We start from the raw sequence: 21,414 nt of genomic DNA, 5'->3' as shown, positions 1-21,414 counted from the left end.
GGATCTCAGCCTCAGAACAGAACCAGAGTCACTCGTGCCATTATCAGATCATCTTCTCAGACAGCCCGAGGTCAGGCCAACCTAGGCAATTATTTATAGTCATCTGTGTGGAACTCGTGGCATTCCAAAGCCTCCTGCAAGCTCCTCGGGCTGCACAAACTCCAGAGGTCATTGCTGCTGCTCCTCATTGCACCAGCTCTCAGCAGCGAGGGGATTAGAGAAACTCCTTCAATTCTGGATGGCAATATTTGGTTTATTTAGGAAAACCACTGTGGCAGAGCCTGCACTGGAGAGGAGATGGAGCCTGGTCTGTGACATGGACAGCCCAGAGCAGCCAGGGAAGCCCTCCCAGAGGCACAGGCTGTGACTGTGCCCAGTGCTGGGGGTACAAACCCCGGGGGCTGCCAGCCTGCCCACATCAGGGTGTTTGGGAGGCCCTGAGAGCCCAGCTGGGCTCCTGCAGGGTCCCACATCAGGGCACAGCCCAGCTGGACGTGCCCTGCAAGCTCTGCTGGAAAGCTGGGACTTGGCACTGCTCTTCTCTCTCTCAGCAATCCCCTTTTGCTTTCCCAGACCTTGCTCTGCTTTGTGAGGAAAGCCACAGAAATCAGATAAGGACAATCACAATGCATTTGGGAAGCCTACAGACCCACCTCCCCTTTACCAAAATACCACTAATTATTCTGAAACAAAGATACCAAAAGGCGTCCACGGAAGCAAAATATATCCTTCACATTCAACAGAGGTAAAAGTACTGCTGAACCCACTACAAAAAAGGAATTTAGGGAATTTAAGCAACCTCTTCTTTTAGTAAGTACCACGAACTGGACACAATGTTTTTTCCCTGCTGGCAAGAAAAAATCAATTAAAAATTTAGAGAATGAATTTAAAATTTAAAAATAAATTAAAAAAAAAGCTGTAGTATTGCCAGAGAGCTAGAATCCCCTGTCACAGCAAGGAGCCCTTGACTCAAGCCCAGTTCTGAGCATTTCAGCACGAGCTGCAGCTGGGCAGAGCCCATGGGTGGGCAGAGCCTGGGCACTGCTGGGGGACAGCAGCAGGGCAGCACACAGGGAGCCCCAGGGAGCACAGGGAGTCACCCCTGCCGTGTCCAACAGCCACACTGGGCTGCAGCTGTCTCAGGAAACAGGAGTGCTGTGCTTTCCACACCCACCCACATACAGGTGTGTGTTTGCACCTAAACAGTGCAAAGCAGAGCTCAGCTCTGTTTGGCAGCACCTTTCTACTCCCCAGCTCCAGCTGCTGGGAGCCGCCCTCCACTGCTGCATAGCCTTCATTTTCCATTTCTATTCTGCTTTTTGTTACTCACTTCCCTGAAAATAATTCCCTTAATTCACATGTTCATTCTGTTTGGCCACTGCTCTTAATGATTACATTGCTGCTGTGTAAAAGAAAACACAATCAGCATGACCTGTCCACTCTCCTTCCCCCAGTCAGAATGTAGAGATATCTAATATTAACTTTTGTTTATACAGCCAAGCCTCTGACAGTGGAGTCACTGCTTTGTAATTTTCATTTTGGGATACCTTTTAGAAACCAATTGTTGCTGCTCTAATATTGTTTTGCTTGAGCCTTTACCAATGTGCTAAAATGAAGATGTGAAGTAGGACAGCGTGCATAGCTCAGACAGCACGTGCAACATGGCAGGTTTGCACTGGAACTCTTTTTAGAGGGAAAGAAGGAGCAGCAAGAGCTTCTGCCTGAGCTGATTTATTATTGCTCCACCTTGCACGTGCACTGCCTTGACAAGCAGAAGGTGTAAAACTGTGCTGGCTGTCCTTGTCAGAGGCCAGAAGAGCCTGGAGATATCACTGAAGTATCACTGGTATCATTGAAGTATCACTGATATCACTGAAGTATCACTGGTATCACTGAAGTATCACTGATATCTCTGAAGTATCACTGATATCACTGAAGTATCACTGATATCTCTGAAGTATCACTGATATCACTGAAGTATCACTGATATCACTGAAGTATCACTGATATCACTGAAGTGTCACTGATATCACTGAAGTGTCACTGATATCACTGAAGTATCACTGGTATCACTGAAGTATCAGGGGTGAAAACCATCTCCTAGTGCAGGTGGTGTAGGAATGGAGTGATTTGTCCAGAGTACAATATATTCACCTGCTACTTGGAAATTGAAAAAAAGTATCAGATATTTCCACCTATATATCTATCTCTCAAATATTTTACTGGACCTGGAGAGATCTGCTCATGCCCAAGGAACATTTTCTGTTTAACACCACCTCTGATTTCTGCAGCATGATTTTCTCCATGGCAAGGCACACAACCTGCAACCCCCAGCCCAATCTTCACCATGCTGCTGGCAAGTTCCCTTCATGCCCTGTATTTATGGGTGTTTAACAGGAGTCTCACCTGGCCTGCCATATCAGAAGAGGTTTTCTTCTCCAGGGGCTGCCAGTTCTGGTTCTGGAGCAGGAAGCAGTGGTGAGCAATGTCTGTGTTGGATCGCCACCACCTCCCCAAGGGCTTCCCTGAGTCTGAGTCCTTGTGCAGCACCCAGTGCAAAATTCCCCCCAGGACACAGAGAACCTGGGGCACTGCTGCCCTCTGCCTCCTTGCTCAGCTGCCCAGCACAGCAGGCGCTGCCACAGCAGCCCCAGGGGCACAGGGACCTCTCTGCTGCTGCCAATGTCCCTGAGATCACTTTTCCCTGAGCTTCACCCCCAGGCACAGCCATCACTCCTCTGTCACTCCACAGCTCACACCAGGGCTCTGGGGTGCAAGGCTGCAGTGCCCTCCAAGGTGTGATCAGCACATCAATAGCTGAGGACTGGCAGCAGAAAACCCATCTGGGGCTTCCAAATGGATCCACACAAGGCTGTAGATACTGATGAAATCTGTCACCCTCTCAGATGAGAGGTAGTGAGAATTCAAATTCCAAACATGGGGCAAGAATTGATGCTGGTGCCACTGAGTACATCTGCCCGCAGAGCTGGCTTCCCAGCACGGAGCAGGTGGGCTGGTAAATCACAGCTGGGGCTTTTTAGCATCCCAAAAGAATGGGGACAGCTTCCCTGCTTTCTGTGAGCTGTGAAGATGACCTCACAAATCTAAAATCCACAAGCTGGTGTCAGGAAAGAAGGTGCTTGCTGGGGGATGTTCCTCTCCCTAAGGAGCCAGGGGAGTCTGTCTGCAGTGAGGTGGGAAACAGACCCCTCCACACACAGTTCAGCTTTTGAAGCCAACTGGAGAGGGCAAAGCCCCGTGGAAATGACCCATTTATACACAAACACACACCAGAGAATGGTCTGCCCAGGGCTGGAGCCTGGGAAACAGAAGGTAAGGGATAGTTAGGAAGTTGTGAAGCAGTTCCATTGAATGTAGAGGCAGAGGTTTCCCTTGGGCTCAGGCAGGCATTGAGGGAAGCTGCCCCACACAGAACCTGCAGAGACTGCAGAGCTGCTGGCAGAGCAGCATCCCTTCCCTCAGAGGGTCAGGCAGTACTTCAGAGCCCTTGCAGGAGTAACTTCTCTGAGAAATGCTGAAGCCATTGGGTATGTGCCTCTAAACCCAGCTGTCTGCTATTAGGATTTCATTACTGCACACTGCTCATGATTTTGGCAAGGCTCTGTGACAATTAACATGAATCCTTCTGGGAGGGATGCAGTGCATGACATCATGTAGTAAATTTTCTGATATTAGAACCTTTCATTTGTGCCCTACTGTACTTGTTAGGGTAACAAATTCAAAATGAAAAATGTAATTACCCAACAGAGCTTTCAATTGTATCATATATTAACTTCTAATACTCTAAGTATTCATCCTCATATCCAAATCTGACACAAAACCCTTTGGAAGATGAAACTTGACAGAGCTAAGCAGGCACTAATCTGATTCTTTGACAGACACTGATTTAAGGGCATTTCATAATGGGAAATCTCAAGTCAGATAATAGCAACACTTGAAGAACAATTACCCTTGTCTGCCTCAGTGCTGGACTCTGAAAACTCCCATGCTAACAAATGCTCAGCAAAATGCACAACCAAATAAAACTCCTGCAGCAAGCAGCATTTTGCAGATAAGTATTTCTGGGAACAGCTTTCTGCACATATTAACAATATTGGGAACCAGTGGTTTTCGAATCCTAATTTGTGCTCAAAACCCCTTGGATAAAATGATTCTAAGTTTACAGGTAAGTAGTTTAAATGAAGGTTAATAACTTGTTTTTCAAGAATAATCACTGGATATCTAAAAGGCCAGGATGGGATAGAGTCTGTAACTTGATCAATGAGACAAAAGTGAACACATTGAGTATTTACAGATCTTTATGACAAACTCCACCTCAATGTCCTCTCTGCTCTGTTAGTGCAGTGCATTACTTGATAGAAAAATAAACTGGTTTTCTGTACTTTTCGGCTAAGTTACCAGGTTTTAGGACTTGATGTGTGTCCTGGTTTAGGGTTTATTACCAGAAGATTCATCAGAGCAGAAGATCTGAACAACCACAGGCCAGGCCTCCCTCACCAGTCTGAGTCACACTGGGATTAACTACTCCTTCTTTTGTGATCTCTGACTTCTGGTTAACTGAGTAAACAAGACAGCTCATGTCCAGTTTTTATTTCCCCTCAGTCAATTGCTCACTAATTAGTGCAGTGGAACAGGTCCCAGAGGCAGAGCTGTGTGCATTTAGGTTCCCCAGCACAGGCAGAGGACAGAGCTCACACTGAGAGCTCTGGCATTGCCCCCTCACAAATACTGGCTTCTCCTTGGAGATGCACTTTCCTCACACATCACACAGGAACAGCACCCTGCAGCATTCCAGAGATTTACTTTTCTGGGCAGTGACAGGGGGATGTTCACAACTTCAAGAGAAGATCTGGGCAGTGCTGGTAGAAACTGTTCAAGCTTCAGTAATTTCAACAGCATGAGGACTGAGAGCATCCTCACACAGCCTGGCACAAAACCCTTACCAGGATCTTGATGCAACACTATTTTCTTTCCTAGGCAAACATACAAACTTTCAAAGCAAATTTGAGATCTATAGTCTTCTAATGTTAAGACACTTTTCTATCCTTTAGCTGAAATTGTATTCTACTTATTAATATACAATGCAACATTGACCTAGAATTAGCAGCAATGAGAAAAATGGAAAGCATACTTACTTTTTCTTAGGTAATGAATTCAACAGGAGACAAAGCTGTTTTAAAGATATTCAGCCCTGTGTGTTGGTTTCTGAACAATTTCACCACTGGTTTGCAACAAAAGCAGAAAATAACTGGAATTTCCATGAAGACTGAGAGAGCATCTTCTTGTAACTGTTCTGTGTTCTGCCAATATTATCTCTACCATCACAGAAAGATAAAAGCCAAAAGGACCCAAACAACATACACAAAATATTGCAAATAAAGCTGTAAAATAGATCAAGGTGACTCCAAGGTATCTCAACCACAGAAGTGAAAATTCAGTGTGTGGTGTTGAATTATAAAGAAGGAGGCCTCAGAATGCTCAGAGCATTGTATTTGTGGTATTACACCCAGCCCACAGGATTTGACTAAATGATCTTCCCTATCTCTCTCATTTTCCCCCATACCCTCATGTTTTACTTTCCAGTCTTTCCTTCTGCTCTGGTTTGCTCAGTTTCCTCATAGCACACCCATCTTCCAGCTCCAAGGCAGGGATAAATGAGATCCCTGTCAGTGCTTGTCTCCAGAGCTATCTTTTGATACTCACCCCAAGACACCCTCATCCTGAAGCCAAGGAGATGGCTGGTTGCCTGGGATAATTTCTCCCAAATGGAAACAGTAAATAGCAATTCCAGTCCATAACTGGATCCACCTCTCCTGCAGATCTCAGTAGAACTCTTTTGTCAATAGCAGACTACACCTTGAAAAAAAACCCTTTATTTACATCACCTTGAAAAAAGCCCCTTTATTTACATCTGCTCTTCTTGTAAAAACAATAGTTCCTCGAGCTGCCTATAAATGTCCAATATTCAAAACCCTGTACTCTGATTATTAAAAACTTTCCCCCAAAAAATTTTGCTTCCCAGAATTTTATGTTATCATCACAGCCAACATTAGCTAGAGGCCTTCACTGTGTGAGAGTCAAGTGCTCTTTAATTATTTTCATCCACACAGCCTGAGCTATACCATAAACCCAGATTTGCTCAGGTGCAGAGGTTCAGAGCCTGAGTTGCAGCAGGAGCAGATGTTCCTCAGGTGCACGGAGGGGCACACCCCACCTCCAGGGATGGATTGCATCCTGTGTCCTCTTCTGCAGTGCAAATAAACCCAACTCTCCATGTACTGAATGCAGAAAGCACCTTGGCAGTGGCAGCCCAAGCTGGTGAGACTTAGCCAGTGCAATTTAACAGGAACACCATTTTAAATGAAGGGCAGAAACTGTGCTCCCTCTGGAGCAGAGGTTGCACTCCACATGCTGCCTTAGGCACTGATCACAAGTACACAGAGAAGCAGGACATTGCAACAAAAATCCTTCATGCACTGCAGTGAGAAAAACGTTTTGCTTTGCAACACAGCTCTCCTGAAGCTGCCTAAAAGCAGCACAGGTCGTAGCAGCCAACCTTAAAGTTTCCAGTTCTGGATGTTTTATGCCTCATTTTCTCCCTCCAGGGAGAAACTGAGATCAAGTCTCTGAAATTATCTCCCTGTCCACACTGCTTCAACAACTAGGATAATTTTCCTACCAAGTGTTATTCACGAGCAGGAAGCCCATAAAAGCTAAGTTGAAATAAAAATGAAGTTTTCATTAGAATATTATAGGATTAGCAGCTGCATCCATTAATTTCCTCCCTCTAGCTACAGAAAGGTACCAGAGAATTTCCAGAACAGGCTACTGCAAGCTTGTGCTCCTTTCACACACTGGAAGAGCTGCTTCCATGGCAAACCAGGAGACCAAACCCTTAATTTTATTTTCTGAGACAGGTGTTGATAAAGAGGCAAGTTATGAAAAAACCTCCCATTTTTGAGGGGTAAACTCTGCACCCTGTGGCCCTCTTTTCAGGAAAAGCAAGGAACTGCTGGGAGTGCTCTTGCATTATGTGACCTGAGCTCCTCCCAGGGATCTGGCATTATCAGCTCTCTCTGCCTCCCAAACTTTATTCAAGGGTCAGATCTTTCCTTGTCCAGTATCATCTGCCCTACTGGCTTACACTTCAAACAAAAAGGGTTCAAATATCTATGAGAAGACTCAGTCTCTGGAGTTTCATGTGTACCTGTGGTTCAACCTCTCAAACCTCTGTACAGGTGATCATTCAGTGTTCCTGCCCATCTGAACAAGATTTTAATGCTGTCTGTCACTTGTGGGATGGTCACAGCAGAGGGTGAGCTGTCAGCTGAAAAACAGCATCACACAGAGATCTCAGCTCAGGTGGGAGCCAGGAAATTCCATGCTTTTCTTTTTGGGGGGTCAGCACCCTCCAAATGCACCTGGGCTCCTGGTGCAGCCTCTCCTCCCTGCCCTGGGGAGCTCAGTGGGAGTTTGCTCTGAGCTCTCCTCTCCACAGCCCAGATGTGAGAATCCACATCCAGAAATCTCACTCAGCTCTGGATCTGAGGTGGTCTGGGCACTTTGTCACACATTTATGTCGGAAATACCAGAATGTGCCTCACCATTAGTAAAGCAAAATGTTATAGAAAACGTGTTCTGCAGCAACAAACACATGTGAATTTTAAAAATGTCCTGAAGTTGATAGTGAAATAATGATTTTCTGTCTCCTCCCCCAGAAAAAATCAATGGGATGCACTGACTGAAGCAGGGAATTTTGCAGAACAACTCAATGGGCAATTGTGACATTGGAGGCTTCCATGACATGCAAACACAGGGGCTAGAATTCAGGGTACACAGCTATTTGGGATGTGAACACTTTGCATTTCCTGTAACCCTCATGCAGAGCGAGCAGGGCTGAGGGGAGGCTGCTCCAGAGGGGCATTTCTGATCCCACTGGGATGTGTGTGGACACCCAGCAGAGCAGCTCTGGGCAGGGTGTCCCCCAGCCACCAGCAGAACACATCTGGAGGGAGGTGCTGCTCAACATCTGGGGGGGTGCCAGAATGTGGGGTCCTGTTAGGATTGCCCCCTTAAAAACGCACTCCTGGGGGAGATCCCACACTTCAGTTCTGAACAGAGTCAGTCCATGGAATTGCTGCAGGATGGCAGAAGGAGCAGGGATATATCCATTATGGGTGATTTTTAAAAAAAAAGAGTGTTATAAACAAGTTAAATTAGGTAACTTTATTTAAAATAACTTTATTTAAAGGTAACTTTATTTAAATTAGGTAACTTTATTTAAAATGAAATACATGTAGCCCTACAACTTCTGAAATGTCTCTTTCAGGAGTAATGTACCTAATATGAGGGTTAGTTTATGCATCTTGTCATAATGGCTGCTGTCTGGAATTATTGTACTATGAACCAATTGTTATTTATGTTACCACTGGAGACAAGGATTTTATTAGTGAAATTTAGCTCCCAGGTTTATTTCATAATGCCTATGCCCATCACTTAGAGAGAAGGAAAAAAACACAAATCAAGATGACATTTTAAAAATAAAAAGGAGCCTAGGCCGGTCTTGTAGGAACATCTAAATCCTTTCTCATATTAAAAACCTTATCTCAGCAGCAGTGCAGCAGCCATTTAGGAAAATTAAAGAGGGAGATAGCACAAAAGAGACAGCAGATGCTAAAGCAGAGCAGTTTCTGGTCACGTAGATAATGAAGGGACTCGGCACATGGCCTTTCAGTTTATCCCTGCTTCAGCTTATCCTTCATCTGCTTAAATTCAAATGGATCAGGCAGTATTAAAATCATTTTGAAATTAGCTGCTCCAGTTTCATGTGACTTTTAGGTAGATCCTGTAAAACTTGGTAACTCTTTGGGAAGACAGATGCTGTACACTTTTGCCGTTTTAATTTAGTTTGGAACATGATTTCTAAGCAGCAACTGGTAGCTAATGCTTAAATAAAATTAAATTTTACTCACTAATACACACTGTGAGTCTTTTATCCCTTCCAGTGAGTTGTCACATAAAAAATATAGACTTCTTGCTGAAAAACAGCAAATATTTTGTGCAAGGTGCTGTGGGCTCACAATGCTAAGAGATACTGGACTCTGGAAGTATATTTTCAACTCATTTTCTTTATTCTTGAATAAATATCCTTCTGTCACCCTTGGAACTTCCTGCTTGCTAATTCTGAGAAGCACTGTAAGCATTGCATGCAGCAATGAGCAGCCCCCCTGGCAAACATTTCAAATCTCCTTCAAACAACTGCTGCCACAAATCTCCTGCAATTCCAGCCCCTGACCAGCCCCACGCTGGCACCTCCTAGCATGTGCATGGCAGGGCTGCCCATGCTCAGCCTGTTTGCCTCCCCAGGAACTGCAGTTGCTGAGAATTCTGCATCCCCACTGATTTCTGTAGGAACAAACACACATTTTAATAGCAAACGCTGCAGGTTAGCACGTAGAGAGAGATCCTTCACTCTGTTTATCTCAGTGGTTCATCACTTTTATGCCATCCTAAAACATGCCACTGGCCAAATTCCCCATGGCCATCCATTTCCTCCTCCCCCTTCCTCCTGCCCAATTTAAGATCTGGCAGTGGGGATCATTGGGAGATTTCTGTCAGCCTCCAGCACTGGAAGGGAGCAGTGATGGTTCTTACCTTCCCATTTGGCCAGGCAGCCCTGCTGCAGTTCTGCTTTGGTGGAGTACTGACACCAGGCACTTCCAGCAGGCAGGGGTCACCTGGAAGCAGCTGCCTGCTCTGAGCTCCTGCCAGAAGGTTCTTTATGGCTCCTCTGCCTTCTGGCTGCCAATAGCTCCTGGATGAGCTCCTCAGTGAGCTGTTCTGCAGAGAGCTTCACTGCCACACGGCTTCCCTGGCAGCGCCTTGCTGAGCTCAGCTAACACAATCCACAACAATCAAGCATCTTGAACTATATTCCCATTGAAGTCCAAGTTCTGCACTATTAATTTTTTAGACAAAATTGCATGACTCCAATTTAAAATGGCTTAGAGACCACAGAACACACATCATAAAGACAGTAAGAGTCTTAAAATCCTTGACTTGGGTTTTGATTTGGGAAATGAATTGACACATCCCCACCATGCAGACTGTAAAAATATTTACAAAAATGAGCTTTGTAGCTGAGTTAACTCAAGTGCAGCTTTGCCTTTCATCAGGCAGAGCACCTCTTTGTTATTCTTGCACCAAGATGAAATGGATAGCTTTAACATCAAAACAACACAGGCCTGCATTCTGCTTACATGCCTCTAACAATGCTCCTTCCCACCTGTGGGTCACCAGCTCAGAGGTGAGCAGGTCATTCCTGTCAGTCCTTCAAACCTAAGACTAGAAATCCTGGGTGCTTAAAGGAGTTTTAGAGCAGCTTTTGGGAGCCAAAGTTCCCCACCACAGGTGCCTCCATTGTCACTAATTGCTGTAAAGATGTGGATTTCTGCTTCCAGTGACACTCTTTGAAGTTGGCTGGGGCACTTCCCTGCTACCTTCCTGCAAGTGTACACTGAGGATTAAACAGTGACAACAGTGCTCCAGCGAGTTCTCTGTGCCAATTGATCTGCCAGATGCAAAGAGAAGAAGGCAGAAGTCACTGTGAATAATCACTGCCTAAAGCACTCCGTAAGAAAGATGAAATTCCAGGAATTGTCTGTTTTTGAAAGAAAAAAAACTATGAAGGATGTTATTCCCTCATTAATTAGAAATGTGTGCACTCCAGAAAGCCTTTTTAATTTTTACACAGTCTTAGGCTGAGCAAAAAATTTTTTAAGGCACTTGATTAGAATAGGAGGTGTTGCCTTACTGAAGTAAGAAGATGATAAAAGGTTCCAAGATTATAAAAGGTTCAAAGCTCTCTGCTGCAGGCTGACACTGAGCATTGTGTAAGGGGAGCCTGGCCCAGGAGGAGCATTGGGAAGGGGCTGTGACTCTGCCAGAGCCCTCCTGATTTCCAGGGAAAGCAGCATCAGGCCGCTGCTCACAGGTCATTGATGTCACAAGGCAATGGTGACACCGAGCTTTGCCACAAAGGCCTTAAACTGGGATGGCCCAAGGGTGGCTGCTACAAATTGTGAGTTTAAATAGGAGAGTGTTTTCTTATTTTTCCTTCCTGTTTTCTCTGCAGTGAAACTGTCAGTGAGTGCAGTAAACACACTTCAGCTCTGTGAAGAGTTAAGAGTCAGTGTTTACACTTCTGTCTCCAGACTTCCCAGGGACACGTTTGGACCTGACAGACCCTGAGACATTTTTAGCAGCACCAACACCTCCATCCAGCCTCTGTGTGCTCCTCTCTGCCTTCTCTTTCACCCCCTGCACCAGGAGGCTCAGTGCCCTCAGCACCGTGCAAATGACTTCACAGGCATCACTTGAGATGAATGGAACTGTATAATGTTACAGCCCAAACAATGGGCTTTACAGACAGCCTGAGAGCAAACTGGATATCACCTCTGGAAGTGCATTTCAAAATTAGTAAGGCCAGGCCAGGTCCTGCCACCTTTCAGTTGTCTCTTTCTTTAGGATGTTCCAAGCCTTTCAAAAGGAGTGATCTCAGGAGTACAGTATTTATAAAAATAAGTTGCTATTATTTATGTGACAGCTGTAGCTTCAGTACTGAATCAGAGGGAGCTTTAACACATGTTCAGACATGCATTAGTGGGCTCCAGCTATGATGGGCTTCAAACAGCTCTTCCCAGTAGCTTCTGACAGGGCCTTGCACAGCAAGTTGAGCTCTGGCAACACCAGCGATGTTGTCTTTTATCAGCAGAGGACTGTTCCCATCGCTTTAAATCAAACACTCATAATACTGTTATTCTTCCTCTGACACTTTCAGGGCTGTACTTTGAGATGCTATCAGCTCTCTTAAGCGCTGCAATTAACTCCTCAAGTTGTATGCTAATCAGAGCACGATCCTTATCTCCCCTCTGGACACAGGCTCCACCTCGCCCTGGCAGGGCAGCCCTGGCGCAGCTGGGACCGGTCCCTCCGCTGCAGGTGACCAGCTTTGTGTGCTGGGCCCTTTATAGGGTTGGTGCACAGAATGCCAGATGGAATTTTTTACTCTCAGAGACACAGCTTTAAAGCAGCTACAGTAATTAATTCTGGGTACATAGTTATACACCCAGAAAATAGTATAGTAGGTGGCCATAATATTTTTCATACAAAAACTACTCAATATTTGAACAAAATAGCGTTTGTGGGGTTCCCAAAGGGGCGTTTCAAACGGAGGCACTGAGGCTGAGCCTTCAGTGTCACAATTCTCCTGAACTGCCTGCTGGGTCCAGCAAGCCCTTACCCCTATGGATGGAGGGAAATAGGTTAAAAATAAACCTGCTTTTCAACAGCAATGCCTCCTGAGTTCATCTTTCAATTCAGCCGGGATGTTATCTCCTCTCTTATCTTTGCTTTGCTGTAAGCAAGGAATTTGTGTGCCATTTGTGCAGCCTTTTCCAAAACAAGTGGGACTAAGAGTCAGTAGGAATTTTTATTCAATATTGAACACTCATTCATCAAACGCAGCACGAAACACTCAGGGACATTTCTCAGGAGAAGGTGGAAGGAGTGGATGGAGGTAGAACAGGATCCCTCACCTTCATAGGGAACAGGGACCACAGCTTCTGACTGGTCCTTTGGGAGGCTGAGCTGCACTTCAGCCCTCATCTGCATTTTAAACCCCAGCTGGGATGGGAACAGGACAAAAACAAAGAGCAAAAAAGGCTCCCAAAGCATTTTATTGTCCTTGTTCCTAATCACCTTCCAGAGAAGGGAGGAACTGGGGCTGCAGTTCCACCACAAAGTCCGAGTGGCTGCTGGGGCTCCCTGGCTCCACACAGGCAGTCCTACCAAACCTCCTGACACAAATCACCTTTGGACTCCCTCCTGACTTCCTCACTTCAACAAAAGTGACTTCTAGCAATAATATTGCAAGGCTAAAGCTCTCCACCAAAACTGTCATTCTGTAGCTGTTCTGTTCAATTGTTGTTTTGAAATTCAGACCCAATTCTTCCGATCAACACTGCCTCAAAGATGCAGCACTTCAACCTGCCTGTGTTCCAAGCACAATTCTCAGTAAAGTTCTCAGCACCAATACAAAGAACTCTGAATATACAAGTTATGCCATGTTACTGTCTTCACAGTCTTTTGAACTTTTATACCATACAAAGTAAAAAAAAAATAAATTTTTTGTTCTAACCAGCTGAAAACAAAAATTGATTTTCAAATTGATAAATAAATTCCTAAGAAATTTTGATTGAATTCTGATTTTTTTCCCTCTTATTTGTAATCTAGTTATGGACTAACTTGATTCCATGATGTTCAAATCATAATCCATATTTCTAACACCTACACAGTGAAAAAAGTGAAATACCTTTTCCTTGTGACAGCCCAAGTATTAGCACACATAAGAGAAGTGAGAACAGACTCTGCAGTACAAAATCTGAGGGAATGAAATATGAATTCTTCATAACACAAGCACCCAACTGAGCATTCAAAGTCAGTAACAATGATTGGAAGGCCAAGGTATGAATTGCAGAAACAAACACAGGGATGTTTACACGGGATGTAAATCTGTCCTGCATTCAAACTGGATCACCAAACAATTCCTCATCCTACATCTTGCAGTGACTCAGCCCAACACTGCCACTTTTTAGGAAATGTGAAACCATTAATTGCCTTATCTGATGAGCTAGAGTCTTGCTAATGACTTATCAATTATCACAAGGCTTATCTTTCAGCTTCTTATTAACCAAAGATGTTCTGGAACAGCCTATCCTTGGAATTGCTTCACATACGGAGACCAGACTACTGTGGGGGACAGGAAAAACATTTTGTGTTCAAAACACCCAAACACCACAGCATTAACATTCCAGGGTAAAAAAAAAAAGAAAGCCAATGTGGATGTTTTTTAGCCACATGAAAACCACTTTTGTACTTAATTCTGCATACCTCCTTCACTTTTGGGTTAACTGCTGGTGAGTGTGATTGGATACAGGAAAACAGGCCAGGTGTGCAGGACTAGATGGTCCCTTCTCAGTGCCTCTGGAACAAAGTGGGGCTCAGTGAAACCCAGAGCCCTCTCCAGCAAAAGCTACAAATGAAAATTTGTACTCCCTTGTGGAGCAGGGCAGTGGCAGGTGCTTTGAAACACCTCAAATTGACATTAGGTGATTCCTACCTCACCTGCCTACCAAGGAAGGCAGCAGTGTTGGGAGATTGGTTTCACTCACAAGCAGGAGTAGAAAGACCCCATTGGGTGAAGGGGCAGGCAGTCCATGCAGCTGTGAGGTGCACACCTAAAACTGCTTTGAGGAAGAGTAAGACAATGTGTGGAGGTGAAAAACCAACTCTAAAACAAAGCTTTGATGTTAAATCTTTGTTCCAGATTGCAAGGCAAGATGTATTCTATTGCCATCTGTGTGGCAGCTGTCTGGTGTCAAGTGGGCAATGCTCCTTATCTCTCTTCCTGAGTGATCATAATCAACAGGGGACATCTGCTGATAAGGGGCTATTGAATGTCACCCCATGACTGATAAGAACTGTAACATCCCATTGTGAGATGCTCTGCCCAGAGGGAGGAGCCAAGCATTCCTACCCAGATATAATCTGGAGATTCTGACACACCAGCACGGCTCTTCTGCACTGGACTGCCCAGAGGAACAGCAGCTGCTTCTACTTCCACAGATCTGTGGAGGAAGAATTCACCCCTTTCCTACAGGACCCCCTGCTCCAACAGAACCACCCCTGACACTCCAGGAGGGCTGCAGCCCCTTTTCCAACTGGGCTGCTGCCAACAGCCTGACCCACAGGGTGTCACGTTGAGTTCTGACTCTGACAGTGTTGTTCTGGTGTATTGCATTGTTTTACTTTATAATTTTATTTTTTCCCTTCCCTATTAAAGAACTGTTATTTCCTGCTCCCATGTTTTTGCCTGAGAGCCCCTTAATTTAAAATCCACAGCAATTTGGAAGAGTAGGAAGAGTTTGCATTCTTCATTTCAGGGGAGGCTCCTGTCTCCTTTAGCAGGCACCTGTCTTTCCAAACCAAGACAATCTTGGAAATGAGACACCAGAAAAGGTAGCTGCCCTGCAGGAAAAGCATCTGGCTGTTAGAGCAATGAATGCATCTGAAATCCCTGGCTTTGCCCAGTGCAGAGGCAGAGCTCTGGTGCCACTAAGACAGACTGCAGCTCTTCATGCTGCTGCTTCCTCCAAGAGGGCTGGATGGATGAGCACAGGCAAGATTAACAGTAATGCAAGGCCTCATTAGACCCTTGAAATTCAGGGTACACATAAATGAATGTCTAATGCAGTAAGCTATTGAGCACACAGCTATGCTTATTTAGGCCTCATGGTCATCAGGAAGCATTTGAGGACATGCAGAAGACCTTTACCTATTCTGGGTGATCCATATCAATTCCTTTTTCTCACAAGTCCTTTCTCTTTGCTAAAAAAAAAAAAAAAGAAGAAGAAAACAAACCAAACAAAAACCCCACCCTGTAAAATTCCAGACCACCACTGATGGTGACTACAGCTGTGATCTTTCAGATGAGAGGTGATAGCTACATAAAAAGTCAGAAATCCTTTGTCCAGGCTCTCCTTGCAGGCCACTGTGGCATCTATTCTAAACCAAAGTCCCACAGTTGGCTGGGGATGTTTCCCCAGGCAGGGTCCAAGTGCAAGCAGGGTTTTCAGAGTGTGCAGCTCTGGCTCACTTCAAGCAGTTTTGCTCCTTCCTTGCCTCCAGCTGCAAACTGCTAAACACATACTTTTTTGGGTCATTATGGCCTAATGTCTGTGGCATTACATTATTTCAGTGACATATCTTTGAACATACCGTAATTCCAAAAACTGCAGGTCATCTCCTAGGCTAACTGGAGAGCAGGATTTTATATTAACTCCATCCTTTGTCTCCCTCTCCTTTTCTTAAAAAAGACAAACAAAAAAAAATCCCACTGAAACTTCCTTTCCCATTATTCCCTTCATGGTAAGGAGCCTTCTGAGCTTGCCCTATTAGGAAAAACCATTGCTAGAGGCAAAAAGCACACCACCACTGTGAACATCCTCCATCCTGAGAAATCCTGGCCCAGGCCCAGGCACCAGGATAACTAAAGCACAACATTCCTAATCAGAGATTCTCAGACAAAGAAACCTTGCCAAAAAAGACTTCTACTCCTCCCCTTAAAAAACAAACAGAAAACTCCACACACGCACCCAGGCCAATAAAAGATGACAGCTGTCTTCAGAGTGATGCTTTTTATGGTCCTTTTCAAAAGGAATCAAGGAACCAATTTTTCATTTAATATCCTCAGGTTAATCCACTGTCCTTAGATACACATTTATCTACTTAAACTCTAATTAGCTACCAAATAAAATTTATCTGGGTGGTTTCTGTTTGAGAAAGGAATTCTCAGAAGAGCAGAACTCCTCTAAATCAGGTGCAGATTGTGTCATGGCTGTGACAGAGCTCCATGAGCTGTCAGACTCACCCTCCCAGCCCTGAGTGACAAATTTGGTCAGGGTGCACACCCTCAGACAGGACTCCAGGCACAGAGCCTGAGTGAAGGTCTGTCAGTTCTTCCACTGGGCCAGTTTCACCTCAGTGGAAAATGGGAATTCAGATGTTTTGTCAACACAAGCTCCTTGAGGTACCATTTCCTACCAGCTCTGTCACGAGCAGAAAATCACTGGTATTTTGCACTGGCAGCAGAATAAAAACTCATTTGAACTCTGCATTGAAGGCTTCATCCTCCTTATTTTGCGTTCCTCCTGCAGCAAGGATTTTTTCCAGCAGCAAGCAGGCAGGCATGGCATGGGGAGTTTTGTCTCCACATCAGTTTTTCATGCCTCCTTGTTTTCACCATGCCTAACCATGGTCAGATTCTCCCAGATACAAAGCTTCCTAATTTTAGTAAGGGAAGGACATCAGCACTTCTTACATCCTCAGGCACCCAGCAAGGAGAAAAAACGGAGCCATCAAACCAGATTAGGGAAGAACCTACCCTGGGCAGGATTGGGAGGAAAAGAAAATTCCAGAATTTGTTCCCCACCCTCCCTCTCCCATGCCCCCATGCACCTACACACATCTGAAAGGAAACTGAGGGCAAAGACCTGAAAAATTTTCACGTTACTCCAAACCAGAAATTTCCATGTTCCACCAAAGCCCATCAGGGCTGCAGCAGGAGAGGAGGGTGTGCTGGGGGACAGGAAGGTGTGCTGGGGGGACAGTGGCCCCAGGAGGGTGTCCTGGGGGGACAGTGGCCCCAGAGCCTCCTGCATGGCAGCAGGGTTGGAGTCGAGCTGTTCTCTCTCCAGCAGGGGTGTGGAAAGCCGAGCTCTCTCCAAAGAACACTTGCCCATTCCAGAAAGACTCTGCCCCAGTTCCTCACTGCTTTCCCAGCACCCTGGCTGCTCTGGCACTCTTGGCACTGGGCAGCTGGCAGGGGTTGGGCAGCTGGCAGGGGTGGGCAGAGGTTGGCAGCTGGCAGGGTTTGGCAGCTGGCAGGGCTGGGCAGCTGCCAGGGGTTGGCAGGGTTTGGCAGCTGGCAGAGGTTGGCAGCTGGTAGGAGTTGGCAGGATTGGGCAGATGGCAGGGCTGGGCAGCTGGCAGGGTTTGGCAGGATTTGGCAGCTGGCAGGGTTTGGCAGCTGGCAGGGCTGGGCAGGATTGGGCAGGGTTTGGCAGCTGGCTGGGCTGGACAGCTGGCAGGATTGGGCAGCTGGCAGGATTGGGCAGCTGGCAGAGGTTGGCAGCTGGCAGGGGTTGGGCAGATGGCAGGGCTGGGCAGCTGGCAGGGTTTGGCAGGATTGGGCAGAGTTTGGCAACTGGCAGGGGTTGGCAGGTGGCAGGGTTTGGCAGAGGTTGGCAGCTGGCAGAGGTTGGCAGCTGGCAGAGGTTGGGCAGGGTTTGGCAGGATTGGGCAGGGTTTGGCAGATGGCAGAGGTTGGCAGCTGGCAGGGTTTGGCAGTGTTGGCAGCTGGAAGGGTTTGGCAGCTGGCAGGGGTTGGCAATGTTGGCAGCTGGCAGGGGTTCGCAGCTGGCAGATGTTGGCAGCTGGAAGGGTTTGGCAGCTGGCAGAGTTTGGCAGCTGGCAGAGTTTGGCAGATGGCAGGGTTTGGCAGATGGCAGAGGTTGGCAGGGTTGGCAGCTGGCAGGGTTTGGCAGGGTTTGGCAGTGTGCAGGGCTCCTCCCTCCCCAGGCAGCCCCTGGTGCAGGGTGAGCAGCTCCAGCAGACACGCAGGCTCTGGATGCAGATCCAAACCAAACCCAAACATCTCGGGATTCTTCCTCCCCTAACTCCAAACACATTTGATATGCTCAAACATGCATTGTATTCTGTCAGGAACCAAATGGCTGGTTTACTGTTCCAAATAATCAAATCTCTTTGGCTGGAGGATTAACAGAAATATTGCTCACCCAAAGCAATCAAACTTTCATTTACATGTTTGAGAGCCTCATCTACAGTCCCCAGAGTCTCTGGGACTATTTCCAGTCACTCTGACAGACCTTGGATCTGGCTTTAAGCAATTTTTTCCCCTAGATACGCTCATCCACTGAAGACTGAGCTCAGTACTGATTTTTTCACACTGCAGCTAAAGAATGAATGTGCTTCAAGCTTCTTGTAAGGCCGGATATCACTAGGTAAATTGAACACAGAGGCTTGTTTTCCTTACATTTGGTTTTGATGTTCTGTTCACTGAGCCTATGACTGCAAAGGTTATAGATGATGCAATTTATTTTCCTTCTGCTTTTTACCAGTAGAATACTGCTCCTCTTCCTAGATTAAACACAGGCTTTATTGCACATTTATCTCAAGATACATGTCTTTGAAAGACCCAAAAATCTAACAGCATGTTTCACATGTGCTAGCAGTCTTGTTTTTATGCTGGTTTTCTAAGGAGCCTGCTTCCAAACCAGTTTTGCCTTTCTCATGGCAATGGTGGGTTAATCCAGACTTTCACAGAACCAAATGCTGATCTCAAAACCTTTGGAAGGATCCTGATCCTCCAGTAGGCACAGCACAAACACAAAATTAAAGATGTGGCAGCTATGTAAGATAATGAACTCTCTCAGTTTACAGTTGATTTTACTTGTTTCTGTTCAAACTGAAGTCAGGCACCCCGGTCATTTCCAGGGTTTATTTTGTAACTACCTGGGGGCGCAAAACCTGCTCGTTTTCTGCTGAGGAGAGCAGAGTGTTGGATTAGCTGCAGAATGCTGACCCAGTCCCATGTGCTGTGCTTGATTTCATGGGCATTGTCTCAAACACACCCTCACGCTGCTCCCTGAGTCTGTTGGGCTGCACACCTTCATCTTCCCAGTGCCTTTCGTCCTTTTCTTTCCATAAACACAAAACTGAAATCCAGCTCATGCTGACAATACCTGCAGTTTGCCCAAGGGCCTTGTAAACCAGACTTTTTTTTTGGTTTTGTATCCACCAAATAGTTTCCTTTAAAATAGAGGCTATTATACCTATTTTTAAAATTTTTTCTGGGTAACTGAGATCTAGCCAGTAACAGGTAAGTTTATCTACTTTTGACAATTAATTAGGATCTGCATTAGGAAATCTAATGGATGCTGCTTTTACCTCAGAAGCTTTGCAGCCCCGTGATTTGCCCTCAATTAGTGCCTAAAACTGGAGGTAGATCTCCTCCTTCATGGGTCTGATGTTGCAGGTCTGTTTTACAGTACTGCTGTGACACCAGGCAATTCCAGGGACTGATGGAGAGCAAACCACCCCTGCAGTGCTGCTGGCTCAGCCAGCTCTGCAGAGCTCTGTCTGAGCCCATGGCTGGGTGCTGCCCTTAGCCCTAAATTGGCTTTTGGCCAATCATCCCCCTCTTAACTGGCCTCAGTTATGTGCTGAGCACATAACTGCAAATTTTATATATAATAATTTTATAATATTATATATATAATAATTATATAATAATTTTATAATATTATATATATAATATATATGCCTATATATATTTATAAGGCAAATTTTAACTAGTGTGTCCAGCATATATTTATTAAATATTTCACTATTCTACTGTGAGCAGTACAGCAATCTAAAATAAGTTGTAAACTTTCAAATAAGGGAAGTAACTGTGACACTCCTGTTCTAAGCAGTCTTCATCCAATGTATTGGACACCACAGCTAGAACAGGGTTTTTTTTTCTGAAGAAAAAAAAAAAAAAGAAGGAAAATAATGGTGAGCAGTGTTCTTGATTTTTAGTTACTCTTCCTGTTTAGAAAAAGCAGCAATGAAAACAGTTACTGATGTGCTCCCCCTCTTGCTCAAGACTCTGCTCAGATGTATCACTTCCAAGACTTCACTCTCTGATTAGTTCCACAGCTACTGCAAAGCAAACTTGTCTACAAACTCACTATTTCCATGCAAGAAAGAAGGGAATTTTCAGATGTTCAAAGAGGCCAGGACTGAGAGCAAGCTTTTCCCAGCCTTTCTACCTTGACAACAACAAGTATTTCCAGTGGTTTTGATGAAACTGCCAGTTGGGATTTTCTCAGTTCAGTCTCACACACGATCAAGATTTGAAAGTCCTTTAGGTTCAGGTGAAAACACAGGCTCTGGGCTTGATTCAGTCCCTAAAGAAAGAGATGGAAAGGCTCTCCTGAGCCTAACAGCGCCTAAGGAGCTCCTGAACTTTTGTCAAGCACTCCACAGAAACATTTAAATCTCTGGAAATGGGCAAAATGATCAAGAGTTAACAAAATACTGAAATAACACAACTTTTTGACATTCAAAATTGAAATTAATAAATGTGTCTGAAATCTATTATTTCTATTCATCAAGGAGGAAAAAGAGTGGAAACTTTAAACTACAGAAACACTTGGAGGTGCTTTCAAAACCAGAGAGTTAAGGACAATGGGCAGTGCCAGATACTCTGCAAGATGCAATCCACCCATTGCTTCTCCCACTGAACACAAGTCAGACATTGTTTCAAAATTATTTTCACAAGCAGAGAGGGGTACAAATTCACCTGAATGACCTTTAAAAATTCATAGATGAATGGATGAGGTTTAGGAAAATTCAGATTCTTGAGGTGTTTTCCATAGAACATTGATAAGTACACACATTTTACTCCCAGTACTTTTGAGACACCTGCAAATTTTTATAGAAAAGGAGAATTCCCAGCAATAGCGTCTCAAGGAATCCCTGCAATATGCAAACAGTGTGTAATGAAGCTCAGTTTAGCCCCCAGTGGGGTCTCAGTGAGAATTTATGGAGCAGGCAGGATCATCTCCTTTCCACTACAGCTGATTAGCAAAGGATCCCTCAGCAGGAGCAGAGTAAAAGACACCCCTGGTTCTCTGGGGGGCTGAGGAAGGAAAGTGGGGAAGGGAAATAAATCTGCAGCCTCCCTGCCCTCCCAGGCACACAAGGGGT

The sequence above is a fragment of the Fringilla coelebs genome (genome assembly GCF_963513975.1).
Source record: "Fringilla coelebs genome assembly, chromosome: 10".
NCBI classification, from domain to species: Eukaryota; Metazoa; Chordata; class Aves; order Passeriformes; family Fringillidae; genus Fringilla; species Fringilla coelebs.
The sequence above is the reverse complement of the archived record's forward strand: the minus strand, read 5'-3'. Positions refer to the sequence as shown.